The sequence below is a fragment of the Anser cygnoides genome, chromosome 1 (assembly GCF_040182565.1).
Source record: "Anser cygnoides isolate HZ-2024a breed goose chromosome 1, Taihu_goose_T2T_genome, whole genome shotgun sequence".
NCBI lineage: Eukaryota > Metazoa > Chordata > Aves > Anseriformes > Anatidae > Anser > Anser cygnoides.
The window spans coordinates 76,017,661-76,041,487 of record NC_089873.1 but is presented as its reverse complement, the minus strand read 5'-3'; the positions used below and the strand labels follow the sequence as shown (position 1 = coordinate 76,041,487).

General features: G+C 39.7%; 1 protein-coding gene across 5 annotated transcripts in view; it reads right to left on the bottom strand.

Moving 5' to 3' along the window:
• Window positions 1–17,602, bottom strand: part of PACSIN2 (protein kinase C and casein kinase substrate in neurons 2) — a 58,367-nt gene extending 40,765 nt beyond the window's left edge. For 3 of the 5 annotated variants that reach the window (XM_048050129.2, XM_048050131.2, XM_048050133.2), the window contains exon 1: window positions 17,447–17,602. The gene's annotated coding sequence lies outside the window, so the exon portion shown is untranslated. Of the gene's footprint in view, window positions 1–707; window positions 846–17,446 lie in introns of those variants that run through there. The other 2 variants (XM_066990334.1, XM_066990335.1) reach the window with 2 other exon arrangements.
• Window positions 17,603–23,827: the final 6,225 nt, after the last annotated feature.

Below are 23,827 nucleotides of genomic sequence, written 5' to 3'. Positions count from 1 at the left end.
CCATACACTTAAATAATAACCCTTTAGCTAGTGGAACTAGATGGCTAGTACATCCCTTGTAATGAAAACTGATTTCAACAAAGTCTTTGTGGAAGTATTTACAACCCACATACTTAATACTTAGTTGATTCTACCACACAAAAAACAAGTTTAACTAAAATTTGACAGTGGTGCAAAAAGGATAGTGCAGAGAAACTGAAAAAGAGGCTTGCAGTGATGCATTCTCCAATAGAGAAAATGTGAAACAGTGGTTACAGCTGTACTGACAAAGTAGCTGCAGAGAAAAGTGACATATACAACCGCTCTAAAATGGCATACAATTAAGAAGCAAAACAGAGTATTAGGAAGCGCTGCCTCAGATATCAAAGCTTTACATCTTTTATCTAAAGATAAAAAGGTGCCATGGTGCTCATCTGACCACACAAGTACCACAAAACATGTACACTGCTGTACTTAAATAGAAAATCCCACAGGAGTATATAAAAGTAACACAATAATCACTGCTAGAAGGATATTTGTGTTTTAGACACTGAGAACCATCGTTTCAGCCATGATCAAACAAACCCTCTCATATTTGACAAATGTTAGTCTTTACCAAAGAATCACATTCATTTGGCCAAAAATACTTTCGTTTCTTCTATTGAGCAGCACAGTAAATATTTGGTAGGAAAAAAACCAACTGTTAAATTGGCAAGCAAAATACTTACCTTAAAAGCCGTGTCTTAATTCACTTGCATTTTTCCAAATATGGAGCTCAGCAGCACAACTGCACAGGGAGCTGCAATACCTGCACAGCTTTGCCTGACCTCCACTTCCACAAACAATTCTCTCAGAGCACATTTCATCATTTCCTGCTGGCTGCTGAAAACCTTGTCGCTCAAGCTAAGGTCATTTTTTTCACACTGCAGCACTCAAACCAACGCAGGGTTTTCACTCACATGTTTCCGATGTTTACGTACTGCAGTGAAGATGAATATTCATTCCTATAATCTCCAGAATAGACCACTACTAGGCCATATTACAGGAAGGTATTTTTAATCATACAACTGCGTTAAGTGGAAAACAGTTTTTAAATACATCAGTGAAACATGTAGGCATATTTTGCAGATGCATTGCTTAGGAAGCAGCTGTGTTGTTTCTGTGTTCCATAGTCAAAAGCTGTATTTTTCCATCTCCAGAAATATGGGACTGTAATACTAATTAATGAAATACTGACACATATTGAATAGAGGCAAGTCTAAATCCTGGGATTAAGGTCAAATATGCTACTCTTCCTGAATCTGAAGGTTATGTTAAGTAAAGCAGCTACTATTCTTTACATCAAGAGAAATCCAACTCGTAGACCTCGTTTGAACCAAATTCAGCCCTAAGACTAACAGATGTGCCCCTCCAAAGAGAAGAAAACAGAAACTGTAAATAAGTGCATTAACAACATGTCAGCATACTGTACCTTCTGTTAGTCTTACAGAGACATGATTGTGCTTGGCAGAACCTAGTAAGACTGATTGGGGCAGGGGAAGCTAGTTGCACTGGTGGACATAGATGAACGTGCACTTTTCACGTAGTTGTTAACTCTGCTGTCTCTCTTTTTCTTTTTTTTTTTTTTTGAGATGTAAATAAATCAAGTAAAAGCAAGACAACTGGAAAACAAAAAGTAATGCTTTTCTTGCCACGGAGAAAGTAATAGAGAAAGCAAAACCCATAACAGGCCTTTCTACAGTCTCAGAAGGACACTACTGAAGATGGAAGAGGAGAAAAGACTCCAAAACCTAGTCATATATCTCAGTTTCTCAGACATCAATGCACTCATACTTAACACACTGTACAGGCATCACATGTCCACACAAAACTCTTTGTGGCCTTTTGGGATTATGATTCTCTATTAGACAAAATAGCTTATTAGGACAGCTACTTAACACATGTACAGTGATAGAAATATCCTATAACATCAGTAATCTTTTGCTAGTATAGCTCATGGTGGTTCCTTGAACAAAAGGTACAGAACTATACCTTAGGACCCTTTCTGCTAATGCAGAAATAAAATAACCATCCGCATAACTGCTGACTTAGTTCAGAGCTGTAAAACAGCTCTAAATGGTAGCTTCAATTATTAGCAATGTTTCTGCAACCATTATCCTCTCAGTGCTATAGTCCTGCTGACAGAAGGCAGGACAAATTACCATACGATACTCCTCAATTCTCAAGATATGCTCAAGGCTAGTTTAATATTTTCCCCCATTCTAGCAATGTAAAAACTGCTAATGAAGATAGCCCTACAACCTGAAAGCAACATTCTCAGCTGTGATCACTGTGAGAAACTTTATAGATCACATCACCAGTGTCACATCATTTCTGGAACTGAAACAGAAATTACAGACCTCTGCAGAATGCAATTCGTAAGTGTAGGTGTAAAACAAGCACAGGCATACACAGCTCTGACTATCCTTCTTTCCAGCAAATTAAATAACCAATTATTCCTTAAGGAACAACAAAAGACCTGTTCATGTATTTCAGAGTCAATCATTTACTGTAACAGTACAAGTGAACATGTGACCATGTTTCATATTTCATATTAAATAAGATTAATTCTGATTTTAAAGCAAACTGAATCTGGCTTCTCAAGAACAGTCAGGGTCATCTACCTGTTTGTTTGCATTAAGGTGGAAAAGAAGGTTGCTTGCTACTTAGTTTCATTAACATGGCCACTGAAAAGAGAAACACTTGAATTCTGTTTAACCAGATTTTAGGCTCAGTGAATCTGAGGTAAACTTTAGCCAGGACTCCCACGTTCCTAAGCAATTTAATTTTCTGATCCTCAAAGAGTAATTACTGCAACAAGTACAGGAGACCTTTACTTATCCCACTTGGTAATCCACACAACATGGGATTGCTGACCTAGTACAATTAAATAACCTTTACAAACACTTTATTTTATTTTATTTTTTAATAAATATAATACAAACTTGCTCGTTTATGTAAGCAACATTAAAGCGTTACTATGTACTAAACCCACAGGTCTAAGCTACCTGGAAGTATCACTCTGAAGGTCACAGATCTCATTTTATAGCCTTGTGCACATAATTTGACAAGATAAATACACACAGAACTAAATTTGCTTCTAGTTTTTGGGTTTTATTTCTGTTTACGTCACATACAGTATACAAACCAATTTTTAACACTGAGGCAATTGAAAATCTAAAGTTTTTGGCGTACAAAACAAGACGATGCATTAAAACAGGCAGACGAGCTCAAGGTTAGGCAAACAAGAAGCTGGAAGTTTTTCTTCAGTTCTAAGCATTTTACTAATCTCATTAGGAGTTTAGAAAAAAGTAGCCAGCTAGCCCTACAATTTCCAGAGATCTAGATACACTTTAGCTATCCTTTAATAGCTCTCAAACACACAAGTCATTCAAATGTAGAACCTCCAAACACAAAAATGTGCACAAACACACACTTAATTTACTCAACTAATCCCAGACTAGTTTTTTCTATGCTTCTCCCCCTTTTCAGAGGGAGGAAAGCTTTTTATGCCATTTTAAAGTAATGCTCGACTGATGTACAAGTAGGTCAGCCAGCTACCCCATAATCCAAATTGGAATGAGATTCAAGGAAATTAGGACAAGAGGTCCCATTAACTACCGTTCTTGCACTTGCCATTACCATTGTGATTTTTAATTTAAAAAGACTGTGTCATCACTATGTAGCATTTAAACAGCAGCCTTTAACCTGCATCTTGTTAACAACTAAAAGACAGAAAGATGAGATTTAAACAATGGAAAGTTGAATCTAGTGCTGTCACAATGTTAACATCTGAAAAAATAAGCATTGAAAATTAAAATACATAAGGCTACTTACACACATGTGAACTATATATATGGTCAAGATCCAAAGTTTTGTAGCAAATTATCAGTAAAAACATGTGATATACAACTTTATTCGTTCTTCACATACACTGCTAATTAACTTCAGCATTTTTAATGGTTCTACAACATTTCTCAAAACCAGAAACAATTGCTACCAAAGACAGAATTACATTTTTCTATGATGTAGTGTAACATGAACTAATCATGACACAGAAGGCTAGTATCGTAGAGTACAATTATTCTGGAATTAAAATATCAAATTTGTGCACACTCAAACAGAAATGCTTAAGACAGATTTTTAAAATTTACCTTGTACATAAGCCACGTGTATATATGGTCTATACACACACACAGCCAGGAATGGAAAATAATTCTCCTCTGTACTATGGAGTCTTTATGCCATTAGCCTAAGGCTATGTTTAACACCATGGGAATTCCCTGTAATCTTATAGAAGTGCTCCCAGGGCCCACCTCCAATGTAAGGTTTCACCGGCTAGACAGCAATCCTGTACTTATGAGTTCAGCTGGAATATCTGAGCAGTTCACATGCCATACCTCCCTGTGAAGCACCAAGTTTGTCTTCCAAAACCTGGATACACTGCCCTGGAGCAGCACCTCACTCGGTCCCCGCGGGGAGGCAGGGGCAGTGACCCCAGGGAGCTGCTCGCCACATTACAGAGGTGGGGGCTCTCTGGCCCATGTCGGACGGACACCTCACCCCACGTTCTGGAATAGCTTGTGGTTACTGAAATGAGTCACCTGTCTAAATATGATTACCATTGCAGAGTCTTATCTGCTCACGCATCGTCAGTTCAGAGTTTGAGCAGAATCAAAAAAAAAAGACTGAATGGTTCAGCAGCTGAAACAGCTGCAAGTTGAAAGCTTCAGTTATGCAGAAGTGTCTTGAAGTTACCATTGAAAATAAGATTTCTATTTGAACAAGTATTCCTCAAGAAGAAAACCAAACCATGTGCTTAGTCAATGACTAACATATCCCACCTTTAACTGTCTTTACCACATGGTAGAAGGAAGAATAAAAGAAGTTGATATTAATTTAAAACGTTGCAGAAAAAGGCTTTGACAAATAAAAACAGTGAAGAACATGATAAAAAATTGATATGCAAGACACATGACACAGGATTCATGAGTAACATACCATGGTGATCATTTTTGTAATCACACTCTTCAACGTCATGGGTCAAATGAACATTTCAGTCAAAAACATTGGGAAACTTACGTACTGGCATTTTCCAGTTCTGATTCTGAAGGCTTAGAGCCTTAATGCAACTGTCCAATATAAGTAGTGTTTAAAATGTAGTAACCCTGCATCTAAAAAATAGCCTAGAAACTCATTTCCTATATCTGCACACCATTTGTCAATTTTGATTACTTCAAAAGACAATGGTTTTAGTGAAGGGGCAGGCGTTCTTAGTACTTCTCTATGGTTCCTACTGCGCATCAGAGACAAGCCATCATCTGCCCAGACAGCAAAACATACCAAATCCAGAAGGTTTTTGAGTGATGGAAGCCCAGTTAGACCCACAAAGCTCAATGTCAGCACTGGAAATAAACAACACAGATGGTAACTCTCACTCATTCCTCGCGAGCTTTCTTGGGAAAGCCATAAGTTGCTCTAACCCACTAACAGTAAGTGCAGCTATCACCTTGGTAACATTTGCTGAAGAGTCATCATCGCAAATAACCTTCACGCAATTGAGCTAGCCCTCAGTCCACTACTGCTTTAAAGAGTGATCAACTCTCCTAGCTCCTAAACCTTAAGCTCTCAAAACAACAAAGCAATATATTTAATATAGCTTGGGGGATGTATAGTGATTTACTGAAGTTATTTCAGAACATGCAAAGATGTCTTTTAGACATATGTATTGTTCAAAAAAGAACACTAAAAAAATGAAAGAAATCGTCTTTTTTTTTTTCGTGCAACGAAGTCTTATGAACATCTGGTACCACTATCTGAAGGGTCCATAACACACTCCTATAACAACATTTCTTTTATAGCAAGGTGAGTGTCCTCACAGCAGAACCAACAACACTAATAGATTTGTTTAACTTGAAGTTCAGGTTATACCAAAATCATTTGCATAAGTTTCCATATCCGAAAGATAAACTGACAGCTACTTCATGGAAGCAAAACGTCTGTATATTTGATGCATCAAAGACAAAAAAAGAAAAAAAACAGTATTACACTTAAAGATGGAAGTTTTAACACACAAAAATCATCGTCAGTGAAAAACATGCTATACTCAAAAGATTAATCACTTTGCTGTTCCCAGTCAGTTCCATTTTGTTTGCTTTTTTAACTTCCACACACACACTTATAACCCTTTCCCCCCCGCCCTTACGCTACAGAAGAAGACTACACGGTTGAATCTTGTAGCCACAGCCATTGCCTAACCTTTTAACTAGGAATTCTAATACCTGAAGAAAAGTGTCACAATAACAAAACATTTTTCTGGTACAACAGAGAAATTAAAGCTATATCTGATTCATGTAATGATACAGGTCTTCCATTATACATAGACTGCAAATAGACATGTACCTAATAGCTTGAAAGAAAGCTCATTGGGTACATAAACACTCAACAAAATAAACTTTGTCCCAGGCCTGTTACACCCTGGTATAAACATCTATTTCTTATTACATTAATATCCTTTTTTGTAACATCCATTGGCACAAGGTATGTTCTTTTTCCTACCCTCCTCCTCACTATTTGCATTTTCTCTCATTATTCTCACACAGTTATTAAATACTCAATTACCCGATTACATGATTGAAGTTGCTCTGAAAGCATAGAAAGTCCAGCATTACTATTCACAACACAAATCACAAGAACATGAAAAAAGTCAGCAAATAATGCCTGACTACAGTCTTAAAAAAATCTCTAAACCAGAATATTTTAGTCCTGCATTTCTATCACCAGCACCTAAAGCTCCTTTCAAAGGAAGGCAACTATTCTCCCAGAATTGTTTGTGTTTGTTCTTATTTTTACACAAATTAAAGAATTCTAATGGCATCAAGCCAGTCTAATTCAGTTAGACATTTGGTTAGAATAGAGGATCCACACAGAGTTCAGTTTTGAGAACTTTTTGTAAAAGAACCTACAATACTTGACACAAAGCTCTTGGAAAGGACTTTAAGCTCCTAATGAAATCAAAAGTAAATTGAATTTTACTCCTTCCTGTAGCCAGTTATTTAAAAATGACACCATTGAGAAACAACATTAATTCAAGTAGAAACTCTGACAGTCCAGTAGTACAGATACAAAGAAAAAAACGCAAAAAGTTTTTTCCAAAGGACCTTTGAATTTCTGCAGCAAGTTCTTTCTTCTGAGCCACTGAATAACAATGCCTAGTACAGACTAGAGCAACTTCAAACTGCAACAGGTAGTGCTATCTGATACCAAAAGAGTTCCTAAGGGTTTTTCTAAGTTTTCTTCTTTTTTTATTTATTTTTGTATTAGTATATATGAACTGTATGTCCACAGCATTTAAAAAAGAAGTTTCTAAAGCCAGTCTTCTCAATCTGTACAACCTTCTGAATGCATTTATTGTCAAGTCGCAGCTTGGACTAAATACTACTAACAAAATTACCAAAATAGTAACACTAACCCCAGCTAGTAAAAGTAACTCCACTTGGTTCCAGCTGACATATATGAACCAAAATACACTACCACTGTCCATTTTCTAGTGTCTGGGAAAGGTAAAAGTAAATAGATGCTAGCACTAAGTAACACAAGTAGGATAGATAGAAAGGAAAACAAGTCATATTGATAACCCTGATATAAAGAAATCAGAACACACTGTTATAGAAGGGGTTCTTTTGAGCCAGAATTTTTTCATGTAGCTCAAGTCCAATGACATGCAAGTACAAATCCAACACTTTCGTCTATAACACAGGGGCATTAAAAGCTTATCCAAATTCTGAAGACTTCTAAAATCATCCTTTACAGTCCTCTAATTAGGCTATTTCAATGACACAGTATTGCAAGGTATTACTCAATTTCAGGATCTGGATGCAATTTATTACCCAAATTCATTCAGCTTAACACAGATAACCAGTAACTCTAAGTCAGGTTTTTAGATTGTAGGCAAAATTACAATTCCAACAACCAGTTGTGAAGTGGATTTTTAAGTAGGTAAGTTTTTGTTTGCTTCAATATTTAAGTTTCAGTATGGTAGCTCTAGACAAAAAGTTCAGCTATACATAGACATGTATGCCAAATCACTACTTGTATTCATCTTTGTTTCGGCAGGGACAGAGTCAATTTTGTTTGTAGAGGCTCACACAATGCCATGTTTTGGATCTGTGATGAAAACATAACAGGGGGATGTTTCAGCTGCTGCAGAGCAGGGCTCACACAGAGCCAAGGCCTTTCCAGCTCCTCATGCTACCCTGCCAGCGGGGAGGCTGGGGATGCACCAGGAGCTGGCAGGGGGCACAGCCAGCACAGGTGTCCCAGCTGGCCAGAGGGACATCACACTCAGCAATAAAACTGGTATAAAGAAGGAATAAGGAGGGGGGACATTCAGGGTGATGGTGCTTGTCTTCCCCAGGGACCGCTCTGCATGCTGAGCCGTGCTCTCCTGGAGGGGGCTGAACTCCTGCCTGCCCGTGGGAAGCAGTGACCGAATTCCTTGCTTTGCTTTACCCAGTGAGCCTCTCTATCCCAGCCCCTGAGTTCTCGTACTTTCACCTCTCCAATTCTCTCCCCATCCCACATGGGGAGAGCGAGCAAGAGGCTGTCAGGCTGAGCTGCCAGCAGAGGCTAAACCACAGTCTTTCATCCAATTTGATGATTTTTTAGAAAGTTGGCCATCTGGGAAACAAGATTTAAAAATGTCTTTTTAAGCTTGCATAGTTAAATTCTCAGCATCTCTCAGTATACGGAGCTATATAAAGCTGCTTAGTACTTGGAATTCGGTGATGGTGAAAGATGCAGAAGACATGACTTTCATCCCTTCCTCCTAAAGCAAATACTATGCCCAGACTGAGATTTTTCACAGTAAGCCCAATTTAAACATGCATGCCGACTCTGATATAAATGCCTAGGTGCAATATATTATATTTTTCACACTCCAAATATTTTCATGAGCCAGCATAGGTGCGTAACTAAAGAAAATAGCTAAAACTCAATTCGTTCTGGACAGCAGACCCCAGGCATAAAGAACAATGCAGAGATTCCTAGAGGACTGTAGTTAAAATAAATTTAGACACACATTCTTTCATTTAATACATGAAAGAACAGGACAAGCAGCAGCTAACCCTCAATGGGTATGGGGTAGTGCTCCCTTTTCAGAAATTTTACACTACTAGCAAGTGATGGAAACGACTTTGATGCTACTTATATTTGAAAAACGTAATCAATGCCTCATTCACTTTTTTTTTCCAAAAATAGACTGCCAGGAGTCCACATCAACTGCTGCATCTATCAATAAAATAAAGTTAAAATAAACACAGCACATGCACAAACCTGTGACAGCCATCACAACAAAGCAATTTAGCAATAGCTGTTTTATGTTCCTTATTTCTCCCCATTTGAAGGACTAAACACTGCTCAAGTCCAATTGCTACTGCATTATAAACAGTGCTTCAAAAAGGTGTTATACAAAGTCTTTCTGAAAATGTATTACATAACTTTGTTCTCTAACTGTTCACTATAATAAAGATTCAAATGTCCACGTGATCCATTATTTTCTAGAAAAATTCAAAACAGTTTTAGAGAAGCATGTTTGTAAGATTTTCAGCTTTAAAGAGCTAATCTGTACAACAGCTCTTCATGGTATTTTTCCTACCATATAAAATGCATGCCAGTGAGTATTCTAGCCAAAGTAGATACTTTACACATCCTTGAAAGTTAATAATTTCATAGAAACTTTATAAACTTCACAGCTGAACTAGTAACATCATTTCCCTCAGACTTAATGAGATTAATCTTAAAGGATATGACACCAGTACAGCATTAATGAATTAAAAAAAATGTATTTATCCATATGTATGAACTGGAAAATAAACACTGCAAAAGCAAGAAACACAAAATGTGCACAATGAAAATACCTTTAGATGTATTTAAGGGCATCAGACCTGCTTGACTCTTTCCATACTTCCTTGCCATCCAAGCAAGGTATCTTGGAAATGGCATAAGATCGGTTAAAATTACCACAAAACTAGGAATTCTGTTCAATTAGCAGACATTACACGCTAAATTTAGCACAGTTTGTCCATGCTTACACAAAGGAAAGTGTTTCTATAATACCTACTAACATGTAGAAGCAAAGAGACTTCCTATTCTGCCTCTTTTGCAGGAAAGGGGAGAAGGGCAGAAAAGGATAAAAGTATCAAAGATACCCAGTTGCAGTTTTCGTTTCTCTGCAAGGGAAGGTAGAAAAAGCCACTGAACTGGATCTTTAGAGAAACTGAGACTACTTCACGTCTTATTAGACTGATCAAAGTCTAAAGTAAAGAAGCTATAGGTTGCCTTGCAGTGTGAAATAAATCCAGAATTAAGTGTATGTTTGTTTTAAATATTCACATGTATCAATTACTACTGTTTTGCATGGATCAGATGCATCAGAACTGCTAATGACTTGACACCCATTAGAGCTGCACACCACAGATTTTACTCCCAATACCCACATGACACATAGGAGCCATGTGATACCCTGATCTAAACGAAGTGCTAAAACTCCAGTCATTCAATACAGACTAGATCCATGTATTGTTCTCCAATACAGGTATAACACAAGCAAAGCTGAAGCAGCTGCTTATACACTACTTTATCCAAAGGATTTCTTGGCCAAATTCAAAACAATTTTAAGATTCACCTACAGGTCCTTTAAATTTAAGGGACATTGACTGTCCCTTAATTTCCCCAGATGTGTGTTCAGAAACATAAATAACAGACTTGGTCCTACCTCAATGAACTGAGAAGACTTGTGATAGCTGCTGAATAAACTTTCACCTTTCCCAGTGTAGAGCACAACTAAACAAAGGAAAACAAGGTGTCCTACAATACTGCCCACTCTGCTTTCTTGGCAAGGTGTTCTGTGCTAGCCAGTCTGGGCACTTGCTTCAAAAAAAAACATCAGGTGGAACAGCACTTTGCTGAGAATAGCTAAGAAAGCAGATGGGGCAGTGTCACAGAACAAAACAAGAGGATCCAATGAATCTTACTCAATTATTTTTTGAGGGAAAAAAAAAAAAAACAAACAACAGCAGAGTCTACAATAGGGTAGAGAATCAGGTTTTCCAGCCTAGGAGATAAAAGGCCTGGCATGGGTTTTGTGTATAACTAGATTTTCCCTATAAATAAAAGAAAAAAAAATAAATATTGAGTTGGAATTTGGGAATACAATCTAGAAAGCTATTTCTCCAAACCTAGTTTATCAATGAAGTGTTAGCAGATGAGTTTAAATCTTCTGCTTGAATTTCCAAAAACTATTTAGCATTTACTTTTTTGGTAATTACAGCATTTGATTACTTAAGAATGTGTGTCAGTGCTACACACTACAAGCATTTAAGCTGCTTACAACCAAGTATTTTAAAAGTCAAAAAGTAAAAACTTTTAGCTCCTTTATAGTTAGTTTATAGTTAGAACTTGTTTGAGTTTGAAAAGGATTTCAATTCCATCTTCTTGTCCTTACACATGAAAAAAATCACAGAATGGTAAGGGTTGGAAGGAACCTTTGGAGGTTATCTGGTCCAACCCCCTGCTCAAGCAGGGCCACCTAGAGCAGGTATCCTAGAACAATATTCGAAGCAAACTTTCAAGAAAAAGACAAAGCAAGTTAACCTTTAAGTTTATAAATTCAAGACCATTTGAAACTTATTCAACCATGCATCTAAAATTGGTTAAAAAAAAAATCGAGAAACATAAGTGTAAATGAATCTTCAATTCCCTTAACTATAGTTTAAGGGTATAGTCTCTTGGTAACAGTTTTCAATCTCAGTCAGCTGTATTTCAGCAGCTCGCATAGCACAGCTTCAGCTGCTAGGATGAGTAACGCTCACATTTATATAGACTCCTTTTATATTTTATTACATCCTGGCCATCTTTGCCATACATGAAATTATATAAACATTTATGCAGACACTTGTTTATACCCAACATTCACGTTACCACTTAACTTTATAGAAGTTATTCACGGGGATGCTTATCTCAGCCCTAGCCTGACCACTTTGTTATATTATAAAATTTGTTCTGCCAACAAAGACTGATCTGGTCTTCTCACACGTCCACAGCCACACTTCCTGACCCATCCCCATGTCATCAATTCCATTCAGGAAGCCAGGTGTGAGGCTTTACCCAGCTGAAAACTCCTCTGTCCAAAATAAAAAGTTTCTTGCTGGACTAGGGAACCAACTCGGGTCCAACTCGTACCAAAGCAGCAGGCAGCAAGAACAGCTGCCCCCAGGGAAAGAAGATGATTTCCCATTTTCGTAGCAGTACAGGCTGTCCCTGGTTTTAAAGTCAGTTGGGTTGTCAGTGAGTAGAAGTGGCAACAAGTATCCGAGCTAATTTAACAAGTTATAAAACGTTACACTAAGAGGAATAAGCAAACACACATTCAACACAGGAAATAAAAAGTACTCCAGTAAGTCTGAGACCCTGAAAGGCAAAAAGATATTTTCACTGTTCATAGGAGTGGCAGGCAGACAAGCAATTAAGAAAAAAGTTACATTTTTGCATTTGGGAACACAACTCAAGCCTAATTATCACCGAAGCCCAGTCACATAAGTCACAGGCCTGAAAAGTGAATAAACAATTCTAATGTAGCGACAGAGGATGGAGTGGTCACAAATTGAGCAGCAACACTTGTGCAAAAATACTCCCTAAGTATGGGAAGGATTAACATCTCTAACGAACACTGCCACTCCACAACCACCCTGCAATGCCCTCCAGGAGCTCCTATGGTGGACGGCACTAACTGGTACCTATGAAGTGCGTGTGGAAGAGAATGCTGCACTACCCCAGGCTCATTTCGTCCCCCCAGCATATGTCCAGTGCTTCATTTTCTCAACCCTAAAACCTGCATGGAATCCTACACACACACCTGGTGACAGCGCCCCACCTCAGAGCACGCTGCATCCAGCGCAAGGGAACTCCACACAGACTTGGTCTCAGAAGAGAGACAATGATAGGACTCACGGAGACTGCTTGCACACCAGGCCCGAGCTGACTTGGTCTCCAATCTCAACTGAGAAGACTCAGATTTGGCACAGAAGATCACAGGAACACCACGTTCATCCAGTTTTAGTATTAGTAAACAACCCACTACTTTATAATCAGAAACTAAGAGCTCGCAAGTACATCACAACCATATGATATATAAATCACAACAGGCATGAGATGTTTAGGATGTACTTGTGAGCTCCTCTTCAGAGGAGTTCACGGTATCACTTAAAAACTGTGCAGCACCTAATCCCAGGGCATCTCTTATTTTGCATGTATAAGCGTGCCAAAAGATGACATAAAACCCAGCCTTTTAAGTTTCAACAAAACTGATTGAAACAAGTATTTAATAATATAACATGACAGACTACTCTCACCCTCTCCATTTTTGCTGTTTTATTGTAGCCAGCTTTATTAGTCACTTGTCTAGAGCACATGATATAAGGCAAAGAATCTTAAGATTTTTGGTCTGTAGGATGCCTTAGAATTCTTATAGTTCTACACAAGTAGGAAGGGGTTAATAACATGCACAGGCCCCAGAACAAACACTGCAATATACAGGTTTCCAACACTGACAAAATATTTACAGTATGTTGTGTAAGCCAGGACAGTTTTAAAATATTTGCATATTCTAAAAAGTTGAACCAAACCACATCACTAAGGCTTTAAGTCATTTTCTTTTTGCTTTTGAGCTAATTACTGTGCCATGCTACTCACAATATCCCTGCTTAGCTAGATCCCTATTTGCTAACTGGGGCTGGGTACCTTCTCAAATATTGACACATCCTGTCCACCAAACCTCACAGGACTGGCAGCACACACCCGCTCAAGCAGACCCACTCACTCCAAGGAGCACACAACCATGCAGACTTTAGACCAACACCCTCAGAGAAATGTTGACTGTCCTCTTGCCCCAAGCAACATACCATGCCAGAAGAGCAGATAAAGGAATGACATTCAAGTCTAGCGACAAACTGGATTATGACCACAGACTGGCAACCAACCCTGGGAAACAACAGCCTTCTTGATGTTGAATTCAAGTTGTTCTTCCCCAGCTCAGTGAGCCAGCGAGCCAGGTAACATTCACAGGAATACATCACAACAGAACAACAGACTCAGAGCACTTAGCTCTGTTTATCTCAGTACAATTACATCACATATTTCCTGCTTTATTCCTTTTCATGCCCCAAGAAAAATTCATCAATACATTAAATCAAGCCAAAAATCAATAACTAGGTCTAGCTGAAATGGAAAAAAAATACTTTTTGAAGCTCTCTGGATTAAAACAGAATTTGAATTAAATAGTACATTAGAAAAAAAAAAAGTTGTTCAACTCACAAACTAGTCCTCAGTTCAAGCATTAGTCTCTTAATTTCAGGTCTCAGGCAATAAGTAATCATTAATTTATCTTAGAACATCTTTAAAAAGCAGAGATTCCAAGAAACAACAAAAAGACAACTCCAATGTATCAGTTTGTATGCATGTCGAAACATACCTATTAGGGAGAAAGAAGTTCAAATCTGCGTCTACCATTCTCCTGGCTTACTGTCAAAGGAGATGCGCTTTTCAAGACCTGCATCTCCCACAATGAGAAAAGCACGCACTGCCTCAGAAGCATAAATTTACCGTGTTTAAGATAATTTGTATTACTCATACAGATTCACAGAAGCACAGACGATTCTTGACTAGCAGCACCACTAAGCATTTTATCCTTTGCCATTGCTGTCACAAACACTGAACTCTCACCTTCTGCCTCCACAGGCTACCAACATAAGTCACAGTAACCTTTACAATCTTTTTAATCACAAGCAGGGAAGCACAGAATTGACATAAGGACTTCCTTAAGACAGCAGCTCACTCAGCTCCAGAGGAACCCATACACTGGATGACAGCATGAGAACTAAACTCATGTCTAATGCCAAACTGCCCAAATATTGCATCTGATAAAAATAATGGGTTCATAATACCGATTTTTCAGACCAACATTTAATTGCCCCGATGCAACAGAATTAAGAAGACATGTACTGGTTAGAAAAAGATCATATAGGTATTTTCTGAAATTAGTATTTACAAACATTCATAGATCAAAATGTTGTCCAGAATATCACTGCAGTCAGAAAGCCATGTTAGTATAATGGTAGTTTAAATACTACAGGAATAAAACAAATGGAAAAATGCAATTAAATATACACTACAAAGTAAAATAAAGATTTTGCTACGCAGTTGACTTGTGCAATATGGAAACTGTGTCATAAACCAGTAAGAGATAAAAAAAAAAGTTAAAGAATACTTAAGATCATCCACAGAGATGCATACAGCCAACATCAAGCCTAGCAACTATAAATGCCATCTAATTGCTCAGCTCAGCATTAACTACTTTATCCCCTTGCAGCATACCCTTTTCAAAGGGAGGAAAAAAACATTCAGGAAAAAAAAACACACCAGCATTCCTAAACAATTTTGTCTGTCAATCATTAATAAACTACTTCATCACTACCTACAACTGTGCTATGTATCTTTCTTTTAACTCTGATGTTGCGTGGTATGCAGCTTAATCCCCGGGGGCAGTTTTAATGTTTATTCTAGCATGGCACTGCGCAGCATGTAGACCGTGAGGCAAAGAAACTAACTCTAGAACTGTAAACTACGCAACCAGGGGAGTCTGGAGCACTGGAAAACTGAACTGCCATGCTAAGGTTAATGCTGCAGAGGACAATGTAGCACCTGCACTCCTCTCCTGCTTATTGTACCTGAGCTACAATATGGCAGGAGCAGAGATCTCCAAAACGATGCTGTATTGAACTAATTAGACATGTCCCAAGTGCTAATACATGCTAGTGTTTAAGCTGATTCAGTCATAATTGGCAGAATATAACTACTATCTTTGAAGGTAAATTGCAGTTTGACAATAAATAATTTCATACAGGTATGAAACAAGAAGCATTAGTGCTTGGCGCTAATAACCATAATAGTTAAAAAGTACAACTAAGAAGTTTTACCTGCCTGAAAGAGTCAGCAAATTGCTTAAGTTACCTTTTACCTTTAAGCAAAAAGTGTTTTTATGTTTTTTTTCCACCAACAGAAAACAATGAAGCAATGTTTTTACATTGGTCTCATCACGAACGTAAGAGAATGATCTTTTTGTTGCCCTAAGAATGGAAACTCGCTCACTTAATGTGGTCTTCACTGTGACTATTGTAACAATGCACTGCTAATGTTTTTATCTTTTCAAAGTAGTGAAAGTGTTTTGTGTTTAGAGAAGGGCTGAAAAAAATCTAGAAACCAAATAAGCAGAAGGGGAAAAAGTGCCCCCTGTAGTAAGAGGCATAATTACTCTCACTGCATATAAGAAATGTTCAGGTAGCCTGTTGTGAGGATACAGAGTACAACAGAGGAAACGAGAGTCCAGCGCATCCTAAAGCTCATTTTTGTATCCCAGTTTGGCTTGTGGAGAAGTGATCAAATTTACTGAAACAAGTACAGGGGACGTGAGAAATAGCATATTTGTTTTAAACTATAGTAACTAACATTTTTGATAAAGAATGGCTGCCAAGAAAACTGAATAACTAAGACCACATGATTACATTTGACTTTCAAACATTGAGTTTACGAAGGACAGCAAATGTCACTTGCACCTTCCTGCCTCCCTTACTGTGAGGGCAAAAAGACGAAGGCTCAGAAGACTTCAGCTATGAACTTCTGAGTCACTCCAAGCAGAAACAGACAAGCAGCTGGGAAAGATGGACACAGTGTGCCACACAGACACCGTGGGTACCCAGCCTGTCTCTGACCAGGTAGCCTCGGTGTACATAAAGAGGCTTCTCTCTATCGCACAGATGTTTTGCTCTGGGAGAAGATGAGGTTCCTGCCACAAGCCAGAAAAAGGAAAGTCAAGAGGGAAGATGTGAACAGCAAGACCAAGAAGCCCGACCTATCTAGGTCGCTACAGGGACTCAGGAGGCTGCGAGCAGTTTCTAACCTCACTTTACCTCCCCCCCAATAGACATCCTTACCGGCCATCATCTCGGCCACGGGGATTTCAAACCCGAGAGCGGGAAGGAAATAAAAAATGACCCTCCCTCCTCGCCCCACTCCCAGAGCAGCCAGCTCCCCCCCCAGCACAGAGCCTGCCCGGCCCGTGGCGTCATCCCCGGCCCTGCCCTTCCACCCCCAGGCGCCAAGCAAGGAGAGCTTCGCGTTCCCCGCACGGCCTTCACCCCGCCGCCGCCGCCGCCGCCGCCGCCGCCGCCGCCACCCCGACCCCGCAGCGGGAGCCTAGCCCCTCACCCCCACTACCACCCCGGCCGCCATTTCGCAGCCCCTCCCCGCACGGCTCCGCTGGGGGCTGCGTACCCCAACCCCCGTCTGCTGGAGCCCAGGGCGGTGCCGCCCTCACCTGGAACGCCGGGAGCCACCCGTGCCCGGTGCCCAGCGGCGCTGAGGTGAGGACGGAGGAGGGACGGACGGACGGAGGGAGAGGGGCGCAGGCAATGAGCACGGTCCCTGCGCTCCAGCCGCCCCGCCCCGCCATTGGGCGAGACCATGCACGGATCCCGCCCCGCCATCGCCCATTGGCTCGAAGCGGCTGCCAATTAACGCCGTTTCCTCGGTGGCGGCTGGGGCTGAAGAGAGCGGGGGGGGGGGGGGGGAAGCCCCAACGACTGGCGGTGCAGTTAGCGCCCCAACGGCCGGCTGCGCCGTGAAGTATGCGGGGCTGGGGCTGTAGCTCCTTGGAGATACCGTCGGTACTCCAGCCCTTGCCTGTCTTTTAGGGGTGTTATAGATGGAGTGTTTCAGGTTCCAGGCGACAGCTGTCGCGGTAACCTTGGCTCGTCCCTTCAGCTCTGCCCCGGCCGCTTTTAGGATTTCCCTCCCTTCTGCCCTTCTCCCTGCTCCGGCCCCAGTGCTGTCCCGGAGGGCGGCCCGCTCCGGGGATCGTTGGGAAGGGCTGCACAAGGCGGTCCTCAGCGCACTTTCCTCTTGGCCACGTTCCTTATGCAAGCCTGCGTATAATCAGCGCAGACGCCAAGTCTTCCTGTGCTCCTTCACGAAATGCGTGACTCATTAACTCAAGGAGTTTTAAGTTCACAGTGAATTTAGATTAGCCCAGAAGGACAAGGAGACCACAGCACGGGGGTAAATTTTACCTTCTGAAGAAAGGTCCTCAACAACTTCATTTGAATTAATTGCAGTTAACAATACTGGGAAATTTGGTCAGGGGTAAGCTTTCAAAGATTTACCATGATTTCCCCCCTTCCCAAGCTCTTTTTATTCTCTCTCCTATGTTGAAAGTTACGATTTTAGGTTTAAGGTGAGGAATCTCAACATTCAGATTCTTCTCTCATTTCTGGCCAGAGATGAATGCTTTTCCACACAGTCTCTCTCGTTAAACATATCAAGCTTCGAATAAACCAGCTCTCTTCGCACAAGCATACAAGTGATATATACAATCATAAATACCCCTCTTTCTGTATGGAGACGACTCAAGCTCCTGTTTTGCCTAAAGCACTGCCAAAGCTGGAATGCCTCCCTGCCAGAACAGTTAGACTTTCTTCAGCCTCAGCATCAGAGCAGTCATTCATCTATTCGTATTGTCAAATAATGCTCAAACTTGTTCAACGATTTAAGAGAACAGGAATTCAGAGCAAGTCAGTTCTTTCTCTGGCAGAACTAAGTTCACGGTGTGATAAAAGGCAATTCCACTTGTCAGAGGACAGAAGTTCAACCTGGAACTGGTGATAGACAGACAAAAAAAAAAAAGTGGTCTACAAAGAGTTGATTGAATACCACCTTGTACCCCAAAATGGTTTTGCTGTGCAAATCCAGTCCCAATCACATACATGCTGCCACCTGTGAAAATCAGGGCTCATGCTCTTATTTTAGGACAGTGTGGGGCCAATGACTAAATGGTCCAAGAGATGTATATTTGGACACTGATTCTGGCTACAAAAAGCCTTTCAAATATGAGGAAACAGTTCCTTATTCTTAAAATCAACTGATTGTATGCATGGATGTTCCTAGGCCCCTGTACTGCTTAGATGTTTTATTTATACATTAATGTATATATATAGATATAGCAAACTTAGCCTCATGTAACAGCTCAAAGGCAATAGAGTTGTTTTAGGAGTCCTCTTCACATGGGATTTGCACTGGTTCTGCCTCCCTAGGGAATGGAGGATGAACAGAAGTGAATAATTTATACAACATTTTTGTACTAAAAACTGGATTCAGACTTTAGCACAACTAGAGAAATAACAATTTGTTTGAATAATATTCACCACAAGACAATTTACGTGAACATTTTAATTTAATAGTTGTAGGTTCCTTGAGGCACCACTTTAGGGAACATTACTTCCAAGCAGCTGAATATTCTCTTCTGGGTACAAGACATAAAAGTTATAGAAAGGTATAAAGTTTCCTATACTTCTTACACCTTTAGATGAAAAATGGCTTAGACACTTCTGGAAGCAAGTAAGACAGTAACAACAAGCAGAATTTTAAAATGCATTTTTAATTGAAAAATTTTTTACCCCCTTTCCAAGTGTATGATTTGAAACAACTACAAAACAACATTATTACAGTTGTCCTAGCCTACATTTTGCATCAATGCTATTGATCTTCCTGTAAATTACCTATGTGAAAGCAGAATTTGTCTGCACATGCTGCTGCTTAATTTGACTTCATTACTTATGAACTGTTATGTCAACTGTATGAAGTTCAACAAGGCCAAGTGCCGGGTCCTGCACCTGGGGCGCAACAACCCCAAGCAGAGCTACAGGCTGGGAGATGAGTGGCTGGAAAGCTGCCTGGCAGAGAAGGACCTGGGAGTATTGGTTGATAGTCGGCTGAATATGAGCCAGCAGTGTGCCCAGGTGGCCAAGAAGGCCAACAGCATCCTGGCCTGTATAAGAAGCAGTGTGGCCAGCAGGTCTAGGGAAGTGATTGTGCCCCTGTACTCGGCTCTGGTGAGGCCGCACCTTGAGTACTGTGTTCAGTTTTGGGCCCCTTGCTACAGGAAGGACATGGACGTGCTCGAGCGAGTCCAGAGAAGGGCGACCAAGCTGGTGAGGGGTCTGGAGAACAAGTCTTACGAGGAGCGGCTGAGGGAGCTGGGCTTGTTCAGCCTGGAAAAGAGGAGGCTCAGGGGCGACCTTATCGCTCTCTACAGTTACCTTAAAGGAGGCTGTAAAGAGGTGGGGGTTGGTCTGTTCTCCTACGTGCCTGGTGACAGGACGAGGGGGAATGGGCGAAAGTTGCGACAGGGGAGTTTTAGGTTGGATGTTAGGAAGTACTTCTTTACCGAAAGGGTTATTAAGCATTGGAACGGGCTGCCCAGGGAGGTGGTAGAGTCACCATCACTGGAGGTCTTTAAAAGACGTTTAGATGTAGAGCTTAGCGATATGGTTTAGTGGAGTACTTAGTGTTAGGTCGAAGGTTGGACTCGATGATCTTGAGGTCTCTTCCAACCTAGAAATCTGTAATACTGTGATACTTATGGTAATACAGTTTAATGCATGTAGATATACAGGCTTGAGGTCACATGCACCACATACAAACATACATGCACTGAAAAAACTGCTTGGGGAAATATACCTCAGTGGTTGGTAAACTACTATTTTTTCAATTTATAAAATTGAAATTATCTTTATGAATATTCAAGCATTACATTTTTCTTGTACTGAATTAAAAGAGATTAGTGGTCTAATTATATCTACCACCAGTCATGCAACCTGCCAGCATGATGACACTTATGATGCCATAAATAACTTAGAGCTATCATGAATCACACTTTAAAATGACATTGTTCATCTTGATTTTAGCATTTTGAGATTTATTTTTTTTTTTTTGTAAATATTAAAATTCAGTTGTTCTCTGGGCATTTTCAGTTCTACTTAAAATGTGACATCCTGGGAAAGATTATCTCAATCTTTTTTCTTAGAAGAAAGGCTAACAGTTTATATAGGCCCATTGATGGGCATTTCATTTTGACTGTAATGGACAAGTCAAGAAGTTTCTAGAAAAAAAAATCCTCCCTCATTTTAGGCAAATATCCTACGGTTGTTTTTATTTTTAACGCAATCTATTTTTAAACATGCTTCTTGTGTCCTTTGCTGTCCTCAGAAATTTCATGTGTCCTTTTAAGTACCAACATTTTATCTTGGCTTCACTCAGTGCAAATTTTGTTGCTATTTCTTGGCTCTTGCAGTAGCATTTTATCATTCTCTTCTGAATACTTATCTCTAGATAAAAAAATCCTAAGTGTTACATATTTAGTTGTAAACCTAAGTTTAAACCCTAAACAACATTTTGACTACAAATGCACTACGATTAGTGATTACATATGCTAATCAATGACATGGAAATTCAGAATGTTTAATTCCACTCACATCAGTTAATTTTACTATTTAACTGGCCAGCTTTCAAATAATTTTTTTCCAGAATACACTTTCATTTGAAATAGTCTTTATGTCCTTATTTTTCAAATTAATGTTATTAATCAGTGTTTTGTAGTGTCCTTACTTCTCTATTGCACAACAATTGTCTATCTCAGATGTGAATGGTATGCTTTTAAGTAGGTACAAAATTTGAGAATAATTAAAGCATAGAGGACTGTCTGCCAATGGTAAGGATATCTTTATGTCATCAAAACAATTGGAAACGTTCTGGCTATGGACTGCTTCAAGTATGGCAAGTTTCTTGAAGCTTGCCTAAGCTTTGATGGCAAATTAAAAATTAAAAAAAATTTTTTGGAAGTCCAGCTCAAACAACTTCCTACTCCTCCATAAAGACAATGTCTTTGCAAGATACCCATTTATGTTCCTATTTCCTCTAAATAATCAAATGTTTTAGCAAAATTATGACTAGTCAGCTTTTCTTAGCTATACACACTTCTTTTCTGCAAAGAATCCAGGAATAAAGATTTTGTTTGTTGTTGTTAAGGAGCCCTTCAGGTTAAGGTTAGAATGGCTAGCTAAGGACAGGGGTGTTATGTTACATTGCAACACGCACCCACCAGATGCGATGGAGTTCTTCCTACTGAACTGAAGGATTGAGTGAGTAATTTTAATAAAGCAGACACAAAATGTGAGTTACCTCCTGGTTATAGTTCCACATATGTAAAATGAACAATAACTATTTTGGAAACAGCCTTATTTTATAACAACAGAATAAAGCTCCTTCCTTTTCAACAGAAAAACGTGCTCTGCCTGACATGTTCTCCTGCTGAAGTGCAGCACTATGTCTCTTCTGTGAAATGTCTATTGTTTTGCTAAGTTTAGAGCAGGAAGTGAATCAGGGGATGGGGACATTTTAGGCAGAAGTTCTATTGTAAAGCCAACAGCAACAAAGTAGCTTTAGGGATAATACTGTTTCTTCTATTCTAATTAGGTTCCTAAAGCCATATAAAGAAGCTATTCTGTGGGAATCTTATTAATGACTTTCATGTCAAAGAATTAATAGGGAGAAAGGTTAGTGCCCAGGAAGCAAGCCCCTCTATTCAACTCTAGCAATAAGCTTCTTCTACACTGATGTCATTATAACAATTCCTGTAGCTGTTTAGTGCTCGTCTATTTAATTCTTTGTACAATACTGTCGTTATGCCAGTGATCACTTGAGCATATGAAGAGCAAGACTGAGAAGCACATTTATTTTAGCTCTTCCTGGCAAGTTATTACATTAGGCAAAGTCATAACTTTTGAGGACTTCTATTTCTAATTTTTTTTGCTCCCATGAAATCCCAAGCAGTTTCTTTATCTTACAGTCAGATGCACTTAGAGGAAGATTGGCCTAGGGCCAAGGCTAGTTACTCAGATCCATGACCTTGTCTACTAGCAGTCACTCAGATTTAAGCCCATTTAAGCTCTCTCAATCAGAGGTCAAACAGCCTTTAATCTTTTGGAGAATTAGGCTCCAGCAAAAAGAGCCACCTTACCTCTGAATGAGAGCATCCACACAAGGTTGAACATCTTGTCATACACGTTAACATCACACCTTTAATTACCCTCAACTCCTACAGTATAAACACATGCCAGAATGGTTTAAACATCTCACTAATCACCTCAGCTCCAACTGATAGTGGAGCATGCCCCAGGCTGTTATCAGTTTACCCACCACATTGTACCATTATTTGTGTCCTACTACAATAGCAGATTTAGCTAAGGAACGCTGGAGTGAAAGTTTAAAATTTTAACCCTGGACATGAAATAAGTTTTCGTTTCCAGCCCTTCCTCCTCCTCACCAGCTTTTCACCTGTACATGGCCTTGAAAGGTAAAAACAAACATCTCACAGACTGATGTTCACATACTGCCCTCCTCCCCCAGAACTATTAGCTAGGGCTGCTTTTGTTTCCTTCTCCCCTCCGCCCCATTGCAGAGCCTGCAGACAAGTCATTTCATGCACAGAGAAAACTTTTTCAGCTACCACGGGCCACGGCCCTTTCCTTAGTCAAATTCAGGCAAAGCATTGTATTTTTCAACGGGGGTTCCCAGTTTTGATTTTCACAAGAACATTTCATGTATCTATATCAGGCTTCAAGTTCTTCATAGAAAAGGAAAACTTCCTGCTTGCTTACAGTTATTTTTTGCTTGTTACTGATAAAGGCAATCTGAATCACCTAGGATTTCATGTCATTTCACTTTCATTCCATAAAACTCTCTTTGTATAGCTATTTTTTGTATGCATTAGAAGTGATAACATAGCTAAGCTTTCAAACTTCAACCTCTGCAAAAAGCTTATTGGAAAAGGAAACGAGGAGAAAGTCTGATATACCTGATCACT